We start from the raw sequence: 15,617 nt of genomic DNA on the forward strand, positions 1-15,617 counted from the left end.
CCGATCGCGGATGCAGGAAACATGTGCACGCTTTGTTTAATACTTTCTTTACTATATGGACCACATACTACTAGTATATCACAACGTCAGTATCGATCTGCTGAAGAAAGAAAAAGAAAAAAAGAAAAAAAAAGAAAAAAAGAGAAAAAAAACCTTGATGTTGTTGTGTACACTGTGTGCATGAGAGGGTAAAAAGTAAAAAAATAAAAATAAAATCCTCCCGCCCTCCCCGATTTTTCCAAAAAAAAGGACGATCATCTAGTAATTTTTTTTACTCGGCCTAATTGTGGAATGCTGTATCACATTGATCTTGGCCGTACCTAGATGATTCGAATCAGTGGCTCGTAGCAATGGTAAGAGGATCACTCTGGGTGGTGACTGCTATCTCACGAACCAACACCAGGGTGCCCTCCATGGGTGCAGTAGGGCATACGGCGGATAAAGTTGAGAGATCATTGACGGTCTTCAACTCTTCAGTGATCCTGCTGGGAGAGCTGTGGTTGGCCTTTTGATGTGAACTACATTGTGGACTACTCCTATAGACTATAACTAGTATAGTGGCTGTAGACTAGTATGGGGCTGTTAAGTGTGACGTCACGGCTCCTTCGATACGCATAGCAACGGAGAGCACTGGGGACAAACAAAAGTCGCGTCCTCTGGATGGAACCAGATGTCAAGGGCAACAGCATCTAAATGACTGGAGAGACAGTTGTTTTTCTTTGCTTTTTCTTCAAGCGATTGTTGTCGCTCTTTACTCCTTGTTCCTTCCTCTACAAAACTCCTGTAGTCGTCGAGTGCCTTCATGATGGCTGTGAAATTGGCTACCCACAGTAAAACTCCGTGTTTGAGAGTGCTTTGAAGATGTTTCGCGTCCTGATGGATCAAAGTATGAGCGCTCCTTGTGGATTCGATTATATAATGGTGAGTTGTTCAAGAAATCAGTGTCTTTTTTCTGTCTCTGCCCTCACGCTGGCACAATATCAGCCTCTATATCCATGACAGCTCGCACCTCCCGTAAACTGCATGACTTAGATATATTTTCGCCCTCCGTGGTGATTGAAGACCCATGGAAGAATTTATTATGTTCAGAATGATGTCCTAAGAATATAAAATAAAATAATTCTAGGGAATTGTCATAGGGTATTTTTGGAAGGATGGAGACAGAGAGAGAGAGCACTGTTTGAAGTGTTTGTCTCACTGTAATTACTCCAGATTATTGAATGTTGTATGATCTATTCTATATTTTCCATAATGGTTTTTCCTGATTTGCGGGATCTCTTCTTTTGCTGTTTGCGTGTTTACAGGAAGTGGCTGTCTGGTGTAACTGCACCAGATCCTGGGGAAATTAAGTCAGATGCAGAGGCAGGGTCGTCCAGTGATGCAACACTGCCGTTCTGTGTGCAACGTTACCGCTAATACCCCCGGCGAAAACACAAAAAAGACGAACACGTGAAAAGACTACAGTATTGACCGTTCTGCTAATATATGCATGACTGCTCCGACAGTCGATAATCGAAACACAGAGCACCAGCATGATGTTTTCATATTGGGAACCACACAACAGCTCAATTCTCAAGCCCAAAAATTGATGAATACAAATACAGAGCGACGCAACAAGAGATCATCCGGCAACCAAACAAACCTGGGTCTAATGCACTGAATAGTCCTGAAATACGCAGGCCAGACAAAGCAGTGCAAGCACATAATGTTACAAGGTACATGCATTGCAGAACAAAGTGTAACCAAAGATACACAGGGTTATAGCTGCACACTTGTGCATGTGCTCGCTCAGCCCAAGAACACACGATCATGATGATAGAAACAATCCGGGGGAAACACGCTACACCAAAGTAAGCATCAACACGTAAATAGTGCAGCTCTGAAAAAATTACATTGACATGAACATTGGTGTGTCGAGTAGTATCAGGCTTGAATAACCATCCAACCAAGACTTCATCAGGTCCCAGACGCTGAGATCGCACGCCGAATGTGAAGTGCATCTAGCCTTGAACCTGCCGCACAAGGCACACATATATGGCAAAATGACATCCACTCTGATTATTTCCAGAGGCCAATCATGACAGAACACAGAAATGAAACCACGGGCTCAACCAAGTAAACGCAAAGGAAGTTAGTCAAAATAATCTGTGCAGTGCTCTTTTAATTGCAGCGCTGATTGCAGTGTTGCGTCATAGCCCGATACCCGCTGAGCACAGACACAACTCCATTCGTCAGGGGCAAGACATACTCTTTTGGAATAAAGTCATAGAGTACAGCGTTCCAATGACATTACGGACACCTCGTGTAAATGCATGGTCTGTTCATCTGGCCGACTCGGCCACGCATGAGAGTGTGTGCATGTACATGCGCGCACACATCATGTATTCGGTGCGTATGGTGTACCAGTTGCGGGATAATGAAGATGGAATCATTATCATGATGTTACATGTACATCTACAGTGTATGTTTGAGTGTAAAGTAAATTTTATTTTATTGCACATTTCTTCGACACAACTAATTACTTACTTCACATGTTCGCATTTCTCATAATCGATCCACCTGCACTCCGTATCAGTCGAGGAAAAATTCTCCCAGATATACACTAGTCACCACAGCCATGTGATGACATTGGGATGGGCCCCAAGCACGATTGCACTCTCTCTGAGTTACAATAAATTTGGCCAGATTATCTGTGAAGACAAAATGCAATGCATAGCGGCAATCGATGGATGAAGAGAGACTGAGAGTTTGTAAATACCCATATCTTTCCACTTGTTCAGGAGCTTACCTTTTGGAGTTCACATCGTTTACACGATCTCTCATGCTGTCTTGCACCTTGGTTTTGTTGACCATGGATACGCCAACTCAGAAAACATTCTACAGGAGCGGCTACTAATGCAGGGCGTTTTTCACGCTCGATCTCGGCGATCTACCTTGTCACGCCAATAAAATCCTCCGTGACACTGGCTACAGTCACAAGAGACGTCTCAGTAAGGTAATAAGCACGACAACATCGTCGAGATCAAGGACAAAGAGAAAACAAAACACTCACTGAAAACAGCAAAGAAGAAACGAAGAAATGTACACGATTCCTATATGTTGCCACTGACAACTGGGTCGGTGGAGACGACGATACTTTTGTTTGTCCCCAGTGGGATCGTTGTTATGCGTATCGAAGGAACTGTGACGTCATCACTTAACAGCCCCATAGGCATAGTGGCTGTAGACTAGTATAGTGGCTGTAGATCAGGGAGCATGCCCTACACATACCGGTGTGTGTAGGGCAGCTCCCTGCTGTAGTCTATATCTACATGATTGTATTTACGGTAAAGTATAACAGTAGTGCTCATCATTGCATGTTTTTTTTTTTTTTTTTTTTTTTTTTTACTAGAGCCACGTAAACCCGGTACCCGTCATGTGTGAGCCATGAATAAGGGGAGTGGTGGCGTGGTCTGGGATGTCTGTCGCACGGAATGACGATGTGCCCCCCCCCCCCCCTAGCTTTAGCCTAACTAACATCTTGTCCGCTGGGTGATAAAGCCGCCATGGCGCTATACAGTCATCATGCATGGCGCAATGAAACTAATTACTTGGGTACATGTACAATGTATAAAGTACCTTCTGCCAAGTTCTGGGAAAGTAAAAACCTGTACTTTATAGCGGAGGTATTGTGTAACCGAGGTCAAATGCAAGTGGCTGGAGCAGGATAATTATTATTATGCAGCGTCTTCAAAAAGTACCTTTTATCCGATGCAAGGAGAAAGTTATGGGAGGTCAATTTGAACCCGCCTTTTTCGATGTTGGGGTCTTCAAACATGTCCCTCCCTCAGATAGTTCCTCCTCTCTTGTCGCTTGCTATGAACGTCACCAGTGCCGTGGGAAAAGCGAAGACGCTGCAAGCGGAGGGTGAAGGAGATTGAGCACAGCAGCTTCGTTCCATTGGTCTCAGTCTCTGCCACGGGTACTGAGAACTGGCAAGGCAGCGTCTGCACTCCTGAACCGCATTGCCTCCCTGGCATCGGAGAAATCTGGAGAAACGTACAATCATGTACATGTACATCTACGCAACAGTGGTAGCTTAGAAGTTAGATCCGGCGTCGCCTGAGGTTCGGCCTTCTTCGTGCTAGCGCTGCCTGCCTGCGCGATGCCCGGCAGAGCTGGAGAGTGCAGATGAATCCACGCAGTCACACAGTCACACTGTACATGTACATGTATATCCCAGGCTGCGCTGCATGGCAATGGACTGAATGGTATTTTACAGACACATTGTCATTCTGTGTTCCAGGGTAGATCCACTTTACAGAGCATAACGACTGTATTGATCCTTGTGTTCTCCACCTTCAAGGCTTCATTGCTCAGACAGATGTACAGTCATGGTATTATAAAAATAAATATAACCCAATACTACCTGACTAGTAGACTGTACAGACTGTTCATGCTGTCAATCTAACAACAATACACACTGTGCTTGTACATCTGATGGGTTAGGGTTAGGGTTAGGGTTATATTAGGGTACCAAGACTGGAGTACTGATAATACATTGCAGTGCACTACACTTCCCCAGACTGCCGGATAGGTCAGTACAGTCCACTACACCACCTCCCAAGACTGCCCGACTCACAGACAGTGAGTGCAATCGTCACGCCTCTCGAGCAAGAAGAAAAGGAGCTACCGAGAGCTGTAGGAGCGGTTTTGACACTGTCGCCCAGCTAGTTAGTTAGTTACAATGCCTGTAGTAGTTACTTTACGTAGTGTAAGCATAACCATGCGACAGTGGACACTACCTACGCTACCGCCTGGTACCGGTTACTTTCTACCTCCTTAGACTAAGCTTTAGTATCCTCTGAGCTGTGTTAGTCTTCTTTTGTTTAGTTACAGGAGCCCCACCGGGCCCCTCCCCGAACGGCCGAAGGAGATCAGGTGCACAAAAGGGCAGGTAGGACTGGCCACACTATGTACTAGTTGTAGTAGTGGAACAAGCGCAATGCCAATGGGAATCACAGTACACTCTTTGATCTCGAAGGCACGGCGCGCAGCTGTTTTCGACTGTTGTTCCGACACCTCGCGCAGTCTTCCTGTACTGAAGCGCGTGCGATCTTCAGAAGCTAATGACCCATGCCACGATGTACCGGTACACTCATGTACATGTATGTTCCAGTTCTACTAATTGTGTATTACAATCCTCTACGTCCCCAAGCTCAATGCTCAGTAGCCAACACTAGCGTTGCCGGCACAATCTTGCAAAATGGGGCCAATTTCTTCTTCTTTTCTCCCTACCAGTACCAGTACAACTTGTGCGTGCATTCACGAACGAGCTGAGTGCATGGAGCAACACCCTCTTCCCCGAGCTGAGTGCATGGAGCAACACACTCTTCCCCGAGCTGAGTGCATGGAGCTACACACTCTTCCCCGAGCTGAGTGCATGAAGCCGTTTTGTCAGAAAGTCACCGTGTGACTGTCCCCAAAACTACATGACAATCATGATGGCATTGGGTGACAATCATGATCGTATTAGATAATCTGAATGATGGCACTCTCTTCCCAATCTCCACGACACACAAGCCTCTTGTACGGGCAAACAGAATACAATTCACGGTGGCATGGCGAATGATTAGAACACAACACTCAACAGAATACAATTCACGGTCACGGGTGGCATGGCGAACATCTCCATGAGGATGCCGTTGATCTATACAACCCCGATGCACACAATCTCCGATCGACCAAATTACATTGTACATGATTGTAATGTTTGTGGCAAGTATTATAAATGGAATGAAGTCGCACGAACACAGGCAACAAAATTAATACAATCAGTGTACATGATGTAGCTGTACTGTGCGCAGAGCCTACTACTACAAGTACAAGAATACATAAACTTCTGATTGTGATGTCGGTTGATTGGTTGGTATTATTCTACTTTGCCAGGATGAACAGACATAAAGTCATTCTCATTGCTGCCTTTTATTGTATGGACACGTGTCCAGGCGCTAAGGCTTAAAGCTCTCACAGAACGACGAAGAAAGGATACACGAGAGCCTAGAGACATGATCAAGAGTAAATTGCCCCCCCCCCCCTCCCGTTGTACAGTACGTTTGTTTTGGTATATCGGATGATGACAAAACTCAGAAGCAAAGAATGACACCTTACAAAGACCTGCCGACTCCTTTCCTGCGAGAAGGCCACGGCCCGGTGACACATACTGGTAGTGACATACTTCGAAGTAAGTGCACGGGTTCAGCTTGAGATGGGGTATGGATCTTCTTTGTGCAGTTTTCAGGGTTTTATGGTCAAAAGTTCAACAGTTAGTATTAATAATAAATTAATAATAATAATCTTTATTTCAGGATTACCCAAAGGCTAACAGTAGTAGTAACTAATACTAACATACAACGCACATGCGCATATTTGTAGACAAACACGCATAGCATGCACAATCCAGTAGATACATGACATTGTACTGTAGTAGACGAGGGCATCAACTAACGTTTGTTTGCCTTTGGTTTGCGATGTAAACCATGGTAAGGCCACCCTTTGTTAATTCATTGTTTAACGTCCTTTTTTTCGCGAAAAGGTACGCGGGAGGGCGGAAAAAAAACAAAAGCCCATTCCAAAAACTGGAAACCCCAATCAAACATTTTGACCAGTAAAGCATGTGATATAATTATTATTATACAATATTTCTGGGTCTAACGGCACTTGCAGGCATAGAACAACACTCTTTGATGGTACATTGGAGCACATGCCTGATGAATCCAACAAAACAGGTACATGTACATAGCATGGAGTTAGCATGTCATGAATTCATTACATCTGGATTTTTACTAGGGGTGCGTTTGGTTGGTACGATCTAGAACAGGATCGAACAGCTGGTGCACATGGAGCAGCCTCATGCCAACCAAACGGCACTCCAGAAACAGAGCACATTTTTGTGGGAAAATGTGCCAAACTTGGTGCATTCCTCAAAATGTGTATGGGTCACCATGGTCACGTTGTACGGTACGACGAGTCCAACCCAAAAGCGTATGCACGTGATCATTTGGGACCAAAATCGCTGTTCCCGCCAGGTTTCACTGTGAAAAAGTGAAACTGCTCGGTCTGCTCCGGCCTCGAGGCGGAGCAAGCAGAACATGTTCTGGCCGACCCAGAACAGGTGCAGTCCCAACCAAACGCGCTGTTCTGGTGAATCCTGTTCTAGTTCGTACCAACCAAACGCGCCCAAGGGCACACACCGTACGATATTTAAAAGCCAACAAAAAAAAGAAAAAGAACACAAGACAAAGGCATGCCCGGGAGGCAAGATTATAAGTTTAAGGTCATGATCGGCACACTGTGAAACTACACAATCATGTATTTACAACTTCGCATATTATTGGTACTACTACTTTCTTGTTTTTTTTTCCGGTCGGAGGCAAAAGGTACGCGGGCGCGGACGTTAAACAACGAAAAAAGAAAGGGTGGCCTAAACCTGCAAACAAAAAAACTAAAAAGTAACCTACTGATCACACCCGTGAACTAGAGTGCATAAACTGTTTATGGGCTCTTGATACCAAGAGTACATCAACCTCTTGACAGTCTTGTCGTCTTGATCATACGTACATGGCACACAAAGACTACATGACTAGACTGTACACACAAGTGTACTTTGACCCTATGAGGACAGACAACCGGATAAGCACGTGGGTTCGTAGCAGCAAGAGTCCATAAACACTCTTCGTAGCAGGTGTGCAAAGAAATTATGTTCACAACGAACTGTTACTTGCAAACAACCACTGAGTCTGTGTTTTGGCTCCCCACTCTGTCGTCGTTGTGAGTTGCAATACCAGGCAGTGATGATGCGTGCTGTTTGCCTGCCTCGGGCTTGCAGTGGCTACAGGGTGAGGGGCTCGCAGCCACCATGATGCCAAAGAGCCACGCTCCCTTGCCCGTGACAGAGTGAGCAGAAACAATATCACTTCGTTCCGACTTCGTGCAGCAAGGCGGCAGATGAAGTGGATTGGCTGGCTGGCAGCTGTGTCAATCGGTTCCGTGGTCGAAGTCAGCTCGTGACCGAAACACTGCACAAAAGAGTACATAACCCCCCTCTTGCTGCACAACATGAGGACTACTCTACAAGTTCTCGCTTGTTGATCAGTACGGTATGTGTCTGACAGTGTGTATTGAAAGTTCAAACTTTGAAAGTCTCCATACGCGTAGCTCCACAGCTCCTAGTTTCTCTATGTTTGGAATTGGAGGAGAGCGAGGTAGTCGCTGTCACATCAGCTGTGCATGTGCTGTCCAGTTTGCTAGTATTCAGTAGCAGTGTGTCCGTGGATATCTGGCCTTTTTTCAACGTGAAACAAGGACAGGGTCAAGCAGACTATCGTAACGACGTACCCCTGCCAGTACCCAGTAGTGAACGTCGAGTACTAGTATGTCTGTGGCGGATTCGACTCACTCATTAGAGGAAGGTCCTCACACACCAGAAGTCGATGTACTTCAATCGGACCAAGCCAGTCTGCAGCTTGACAGTGCGTTGGCCTCAGATGAAAATGAAGACGCTGGGGTCGCTTCTGCAACAAGCGGTCGTTCCGCAACCAACTGCCAGCATGGAGCCGCAACTGTCCACATGAACGCATGCCGCCAATCTCGTCATCGTCGCACTAACACATGTATAAGTCGGAGAAGACGGCAGAAAGCAGACCATTTCTACGCGCCCAGAATATGTAAGTCACTGTTTGTGGGCTTTTAAAGGGTACATTTCTTGACCGACAGCTCTTCAAGTTTGAAAGTTTAGTTCCCATTCGACTGGGTGCGGCGCAGGGTGAAGCGACGTAAGGAGTGACGGAAACCGGCACGACACTCATGACACCGATTGACGATGTCAAATGCGAATACCAGGAACGGGTACGCAGCCGTACTACAATGCAAGTCGAGAAGCATGCCATATGGGGGTGGGTGGGGCCCGGGGTGCATGCATACAAAGTGGCTGCATTTAGAGTGTGAACTGGCGACGGTGTCGAGTAGGGATGCACGCCATGACAACTTTGCCAGTTATCTTGGGATAGCCCCAGACTGTGAGACAAACTGATCTTCTGCATTTCCACGCGTAGATACGTGTGTGACAAGCAACAGTCGCATTTTAGCGGTACGGTTTGATTTCAAATTTTCTGCTATGCGTACTATCAAGAGGACATAACCCCAAGAGTGTGCAACTGCCTGCACAACCTCTATGCAGTGCTGCGACGGCAGAACTTCACATCACGCGACATGGTTCAAAAGGTTACACTGGCAAACAGTGCAAAGTGATCACAAGAGTGTTGTACCCAAAGCTGGGTTTCGTACAACCCTGTATCGATCATGCACAGAGTGCAAATAATGTGTACGGGTTCATCACGTGATGTGAAGTTCTGCCGTCGCAGACCCCATAGCTGGAGTTGCACACTCTTGGGGTTATGTACTCTTGGTACTAGGGAGGTTTAGTTCCCACGTAACGGAAACGCGAACGTGGGTGATCCACGTAAAGTGGATGAAGGGCACCCACGTTGCAATGTTGTGTTTAGTCACACGGAACAAGCAAAAGCATGAAGCGAAAGGCCCAAACCTGGTGAAAGACGAAGCTACCCGGGCCTAAGAAGCTCATCGAATATTTTGATTTCGTGCTTCGGAAACTTCTTCAGCTGAGCACCCTCACAGCTCGCACAATGCGCTCCATTCTGATTTTCACCCACGTTCTGGCGGAACGTGGGTGAGCCTCCATACACGGTATGTCGTGAATCAGAAAACGTCTGTACGTGGGTCACTGAGTATCACGTGGTACACACACGTAAAGTACCCACGGATTACGTGGGACTAAACCTCCCTACTATCAAGAGTACATAACCCCAAGAGTGTGCAACTGCCTGCACAACCTCTATGCTGTGCTGCGACGGCAGAACTTCACATCACGTGACATGGTTCAAAAGGTTATGCTGGCAAACAGTGCAAAGTGACCACAAGAGAGTTGTACCCAAAGCTGGGCTGCGTACAACCCTGTATCTATCATGCACAGAGTGCAAATAATGTGTACGGGTTCATCACGTGATGTGAAGTTCTGCCGTCGCAGACCCCATAGCTGGAGTTGCACACTCTTGGGGTTATGTACTCTTGGTACTATACACACTCGTTACGAAAGTAATTGGCTAGAACTCAATAGACTATGGATCAATTATATGGATCGATTAGCACATAGACGTGGGAGATTCCAACCTATTGGAAAAGGCTAAGAGTGGCGGTTCTGGTCAGGTCATTCCTACACGCGACCAAAATTTGTCCGCGGGATGCACTCATCCGCGGGCACTTTTACAGTTATGAGCCAGTGAGGTTGTACTATGGTACGGTAGTCTTGAACCCTGGTTGTTTGGCCTTTGCCTTTGGCTACTCATTCCAAATCACTACGGTATCACCACAGTAACGCCGTATACTCACTGAATATTCGCGGGAACTCTGGCCGCCACCCGCGGCCGTGTGAACTGCGGACTCACGTTTCACTTTCTGCGGGCACCTGACAAACGTATATTTGCCTGTCGTGTGAATTGCCTATAATCGCCACATGTGACCGCAGCTTAAGGCATCTCAGTATGTAGGCCATAGTTTAACATGATAACAGTTAAAAGTGATATCTTCCTTCTAGCTTCCTCATTGGCAAAGGAACCAATCGTGTGTGCGTGTCCACAATCCAATATGTAGCTAGGGTATAGTTCTCCTTGCTGAGGTTGTCGGTATAAGTCTGTCTATAGGGTTTACCGGGTGTTAGCGGCCGTCATGAGTTCGCTTCGGGAGCGGACGCGATATTTTACTCTCTCTCTTTTTTATAGGCTCTGAGTTATCATTGGTGAGGTTTTGCTATACATGTATGTGAAACGTAGAGAACTCACATAGAGAGCAGATGTCCGGGTTAGAGTCTACGACTTCGCGTGTTTTAGGTCCAGATTTCGACGCGTAGATGAGGTTCTCAACGTTGTGGCATGCGCAAAGAAAATGCATACGTATCTGCTGGGTATCATTCGGATGCAGGCAGAAGAAACCCGCCAAATTTGGAAGGGGAAATTCCCAGTACACATTCCATGTGATTTCCCTACGTGAATGTAGAGCAGAACAGATTGCCTTCACGTTACAGGAACGCGAAGATAGTTACCGGAATTCTTCGCGTCATGTTCCCGTAACGTGCCCGTGCATCTAGCATCTGCTTCTATCAAACCAGTGCGCTGTCTACACTAGTTACCTCAGCAAGTGTAGGGTCTGCATTAGTAACTGTCCTGGTCGTTGTACATGTGTCTGGTGTTTGTATGTCTGGTTTCTGGTGTGTGTGTGTGTGTGTGTGTGTGTGTGTGTGTGTGTGTGTGTCTGGTTTCTGGTGTGTGTATGTGTGTGTGTGTGTTTGTGTGTATGTATGTGTTTGTGTGTGTGTGTGTGTGTGTGTGTGTGTGTGTGCGTGCGTGCGCCGGTGTGTGCTTATGCGCTACAGGTGGTGTTGTGGCTGTGGCGATGTTTGCCGTCGGCCTGATCCTAATCATTCATAGCAGCAGACAACTGAATAAAACACACAGCAGCAGCAGGAGCCAGTCTGGCAATCGTTTGGTGTTAGTTGGCGCCGGAGCTGTGCTTATCTTTCTCTCACTGGCCATGATTGTGCTGCTTATCTGTATGATGTTTCTACGACGAAATGCCTTGAAGACCGGACAAATCAGACCAAGAAGTAACTATGCCGTTGCTGAAGGCAATGTCCAAGCTGACGAACCTAAACAGGTCAACGCTCACCAGCCACATTGCCATGCCGAGTCCATCCTGAACAGTGAGGCACCACCGCGGTACATGGACGCAGCGCGGGCCTCTTCGGCGAACGATGCTGACTGCTCACTGTCGTCTGTATCTCAGCAGCCAGTCTGTGATCATCATCGCTACAGCATTGACAGCACTTGCAGCAGTGTGGTTGATCTGAGTGTTCATACCTATGCATTGCAGTGCTCAAGCTGTCCGCCGCCACCCAGATACGATGAAATACTAGAGTAGTAGAGACGACATAAGCTCTTCACAGTGCGTCACTGGATTGCTGCCAGAACCGTGTCATGCCAATCTACATGTACATGCACTGTGGGCATACGATGTAGCTATCATCACTACATCTACTGCCACCAGCATTGTCACGGTAAGCTGGTTACTAAAATGAAACACCTATAGTAACATTAACCCATAGAGTGATTTTCTACTAGTAGCAATTATATTTTTAAACATATTTCCACTTCAAGCAGCAGTTACAATTCATTGGTGTTATGGAAGATTTATTCTCCTACTACTTCGAAGTACCCTCACTTTTTCCCCAGCATGCATAGGTTATTTTTTTAGCGGTTTCCATTATTTATAACGGTCATGTATGCCAGCACGCTGCTGCTTTTGGCTGAATTTGTGTTTGATTTAGGAAACTCCTGGCCCGGTGTTTCTAATGATTGTTTCGTCAGCTGAAGATTCTCTCAGAACTTGATATGACTTGCATTTTCGTACAGCTCGTCTATCAAAGCCTTGTATTTCTACTTGTATTCGTAACGTATAAGGAATCCACATTACTGATTTCTAGAGATTTGCAAGTTATTTATCTAGCCTCCGGATGATCCCCTTTCACTCGGGCGATGATCCGACACAGATTTTGTGAACGGCCTACATCATCAGACCGTCTTGCCCGGCGCTCAGCCTATAATATCACGACTTTCTCCCGTACACTTCTACCGCCTTTTGATTTCTAGTGTGTTGGTATCAACTCTTAGCCACAGTATATTTCAGGAATTTCAGCGAGCTGGTTCGGAGCACAGCTACATTCTGTCCCCGGGGAAATTTGCAATTCCGCGGCCGCGTTTTTTTCCGCGTTTTTTGCGATTTTTTAAAAGACCGCGTTTTCCGCGATTTTCCCGCGTTTTTTGAACTTTTTTGTTGCACTACACGTACACACAGTGCACTGTTCGGTCAGCATGCTAGCAACGTCTCATCGTGGCGGCTTTTTACTCAAATATGACGAGTGTTTACACCAGAGACTTGTAACTGATTGATTTCACTACATACTCACTGAAAATAATTGCCGCACATCAATATTATTTACCGCATATTTACCGCAAATTCACCGCAAATTATGCCATATTATGCCGCGTTTTTCCCCGCGTTTTTTGCGATTTTTTTCCGCAATTTTCCCCGGGGACAGTACATTGGTATAATACAGGATAGGTATTATATTCTTGGTTTCAAATCATATTCGGACGTAATGAACAAACAATGCAGCATTCAGCGGCTCATGCGATTGCCAAGTGTGGACACGACCGTGGTTGCTGTGAGTTGAATCACTATTGTCTTGGTCTTGTCTATTGTGCTTCTGGTGCTCTGTGTGCATGTGTGTGTGCCTGTACATGCATGCGTGTGTGTGCCACGATGTGTGTGTGTGTGTGTGTGTGTGGGTGTGCGTGTTTTGTGAGTTCGGTTAGCTCCAGTGGAATCACTCCACAATGCGCCACGTAGCGTGCTGCAAATCGAGAAAGTCACGGCCGAGTGTAAACTAGCCTTTCACATTCAACTCTTGCTCAGTTCAAGCAAGAACGAGTTACTACCAGGGACTGGAGTCAGTAAAATACTACTCCCTGGTAGTAGCTGAGTGAAACTCTTGCTTGAAGTGCTGCCAAAAATGAACAGGCCTCTTTTACGAGCAAAATATACACAATGAAAAGCCTTGCTTATTTTTTGCGAGAGAAAGACAGTGATAAAACTTGGGAGTGAATAAGCTCCCACAACTGCAAAACTGTAACCTGTACTGCTGTAATCTCTCTCTCTCTCTCTCTCTCTCTCTCTCTCTCTCTCTCTCTCTCTCTCTCTCTCTCTCTCTCTCTCTCTCTCTCTCTCTCTCTCTCTCTCTCTCTCCACCCGGGGCCCCCCCCCTCTCTCTCTCTCTTTCTTTCTCCTCATCCATTCTACCTCACCTTCTCTTGTCTTTATCGCACTAAATCACCCCCCTCTTTTAGGCTATGGTGCGCAAGCTCACGTTAACGCCGAGACCATAGGTCGGTGTTGTGGGCTTGCCTCACCAGCACAGGCTTGCTTTGCAGCCCCTACTCTCCCTGCTGTTTCGTCATTGTATACTCTGTTGTCTTCCCTTCTGACGAGTAGGTTGTGTACTTAGTAAAAAAAAAAAAAAAAAAAAAAAAAAATGTGCCTGTACTGTGTGTGTGTGGCTGTAGCCTATGTCATAGCATGTGCATGCAGATGTGGATGGCTACCAGGTGTCGAACTCGCTCTTGACTCGAACTGGCGCCATGGCGCAGTGTCGGCGTGTCGCAGTGTCGGGGTGTTGCGGGCCTTGCGCCCACGGCCCAGGTCCTTTGTAGGGAGTACTACTAGTACACAACTTCACAAGTCTAGTACACTACTACACAGCTCATGGTATGGTTGCGACATGCTGAGCCATGGCATGAGTTCATTGTTTGTTGACATTTTTGACACCATCACTAAGTGTGTCTTCATCATCAGCATCTACACGTGCAGGGCCATGCCACATGACCTGATGACCGGTCGACCCTACGCCATGCTAGTACTAGTAGTAGTACTATACTACATGTACCAGTCAGGGAGATGTCCTATCTAGGACATCGCACTCTGAATGAGTCTGATTGGTTACCTGTCCCAGAGTTGTCATGGAAGCGTCGGTCGCGCACACGCGATGAAAAGAAGTGCTGCGTGAGCATTTCTGAATGTATGTGGAGGATGCACGATCGTAATGGCGATGGATTTCTTTCCGAATTGGTCAAGTTTGAGGGAATAGGCGGAGAATATCAGACATCGGCGGGGATTGAGGTAGTGTATATTCGATTCTCCATCGAATACCCGACCGAATGGCCGTTTTCGTTTGGGGATTTCATGTGGGGTTTCTCGTAGCCAGGCGGCGCTTCTTTGGAAACGATTGGTTCTAATTTTGAATATTTTGCCTTTGGAATGTTTCTTCACCATGTTCACGCCCTATGCGTTCATTTCGCCCCAAACCTGGTCATGCAGAGGAGGAAGACGAGCCAGCAGGCGCTAGGCGCGTAAATTACTGCCTGGAGGATATTATTTGGCCAAAGCTTGCTGTTGGCGTTTTTGATTTCTTGGATACGACAGCTCTTGGCTAAAACTGGACCTTGGACGGTCTTTCTTGGATATCAACCCAGGACGTGGTGGTCATGGACGTATCGCCATCGCTTTCAGCCAGATCCTTCTGCTGCCTGAAGCCAATGGCGAAAGTAAAAACTGTATCGCAGCAGCAGCTACTGCTCTGCTGAAAGTGCGAACACAAATTGCTTCGCCAATCCTCTTGTGCACGTGCAATTTTCAATGTGACCAAAACGATTCGCTTGCCAGTTCCTTTGTCAAGGCGTACTCCACAACGAGGAAAATAAAATTCGTGAATGTAAGAGGCAAGATACGAATCTCGACTCGCTTGAGGCAAGCCGCCAGGAGAACGACAACTGATGAATGCTTTTGAGACGAAAGGCCTTCGTTGCGTTTGTTTTGAGTGCGACATGTTCATCTTCCTCGGACGCGACACAAAGTTTTGAGTCACGTGTCACGATTACTATGGGAACAGCATA

The 15,617-nt window shown here is 46.5% G+C and overlaps 2 long non-coding RNA genes across 2 annotated transcripts; one reads left to right on the plus strand and one right to left on the minus strand.

Moving 5' to 3' along the window:
* Positions 1 to 1,479: 1,479 nt before the first annotated feature.
* Positions 1,480 to 3,088, minus strand: LOC135810905 (uncharacterized). Its single transcript, XR_010552449.1, has 3 exons — positions 2,789 to 3,088; positions 2,527 to 2,690; positions 1,480 to 2,012 (listed from the first exon to the last, which is right to left on the minus strand). It is a non-coding gene; the product is annotated as an uncharacterized LOC135810905 (long non-coding RNA).
* Positions 3,089 to 7,639: 4,551 nt separating this feature from the next.
* On the plus strand, positions 7,640 to 12,732 carry LOC135810227 (uncharacterized). Its single transcript, XR_010552291.1, has 2 exons — positions 7,640 to 8,705; positions 11,486 to 12,732. It is a non-coding gene; the product is annotated as an uncharacterized LOC135810227 (long non-coding RNA).
* Positions 12,733 to 15,617: the final 2,885 nt, after the last annotated feature.

The sequence above is a fragment of the Sycon ciliatum genome, chromosome 2 (genome assembly GCF_964019385.1).
Source record: "Sycon ciliatum chromosome 2, ocSycCili1.1, whole genome shotgun sequence".
NCBI classification, from domain to species: Eukaryota; Metazoa; Porifera; class Calcarea; order Leucosolenida; family Sycettidae; genus Sycon; species Sycon ciliatum.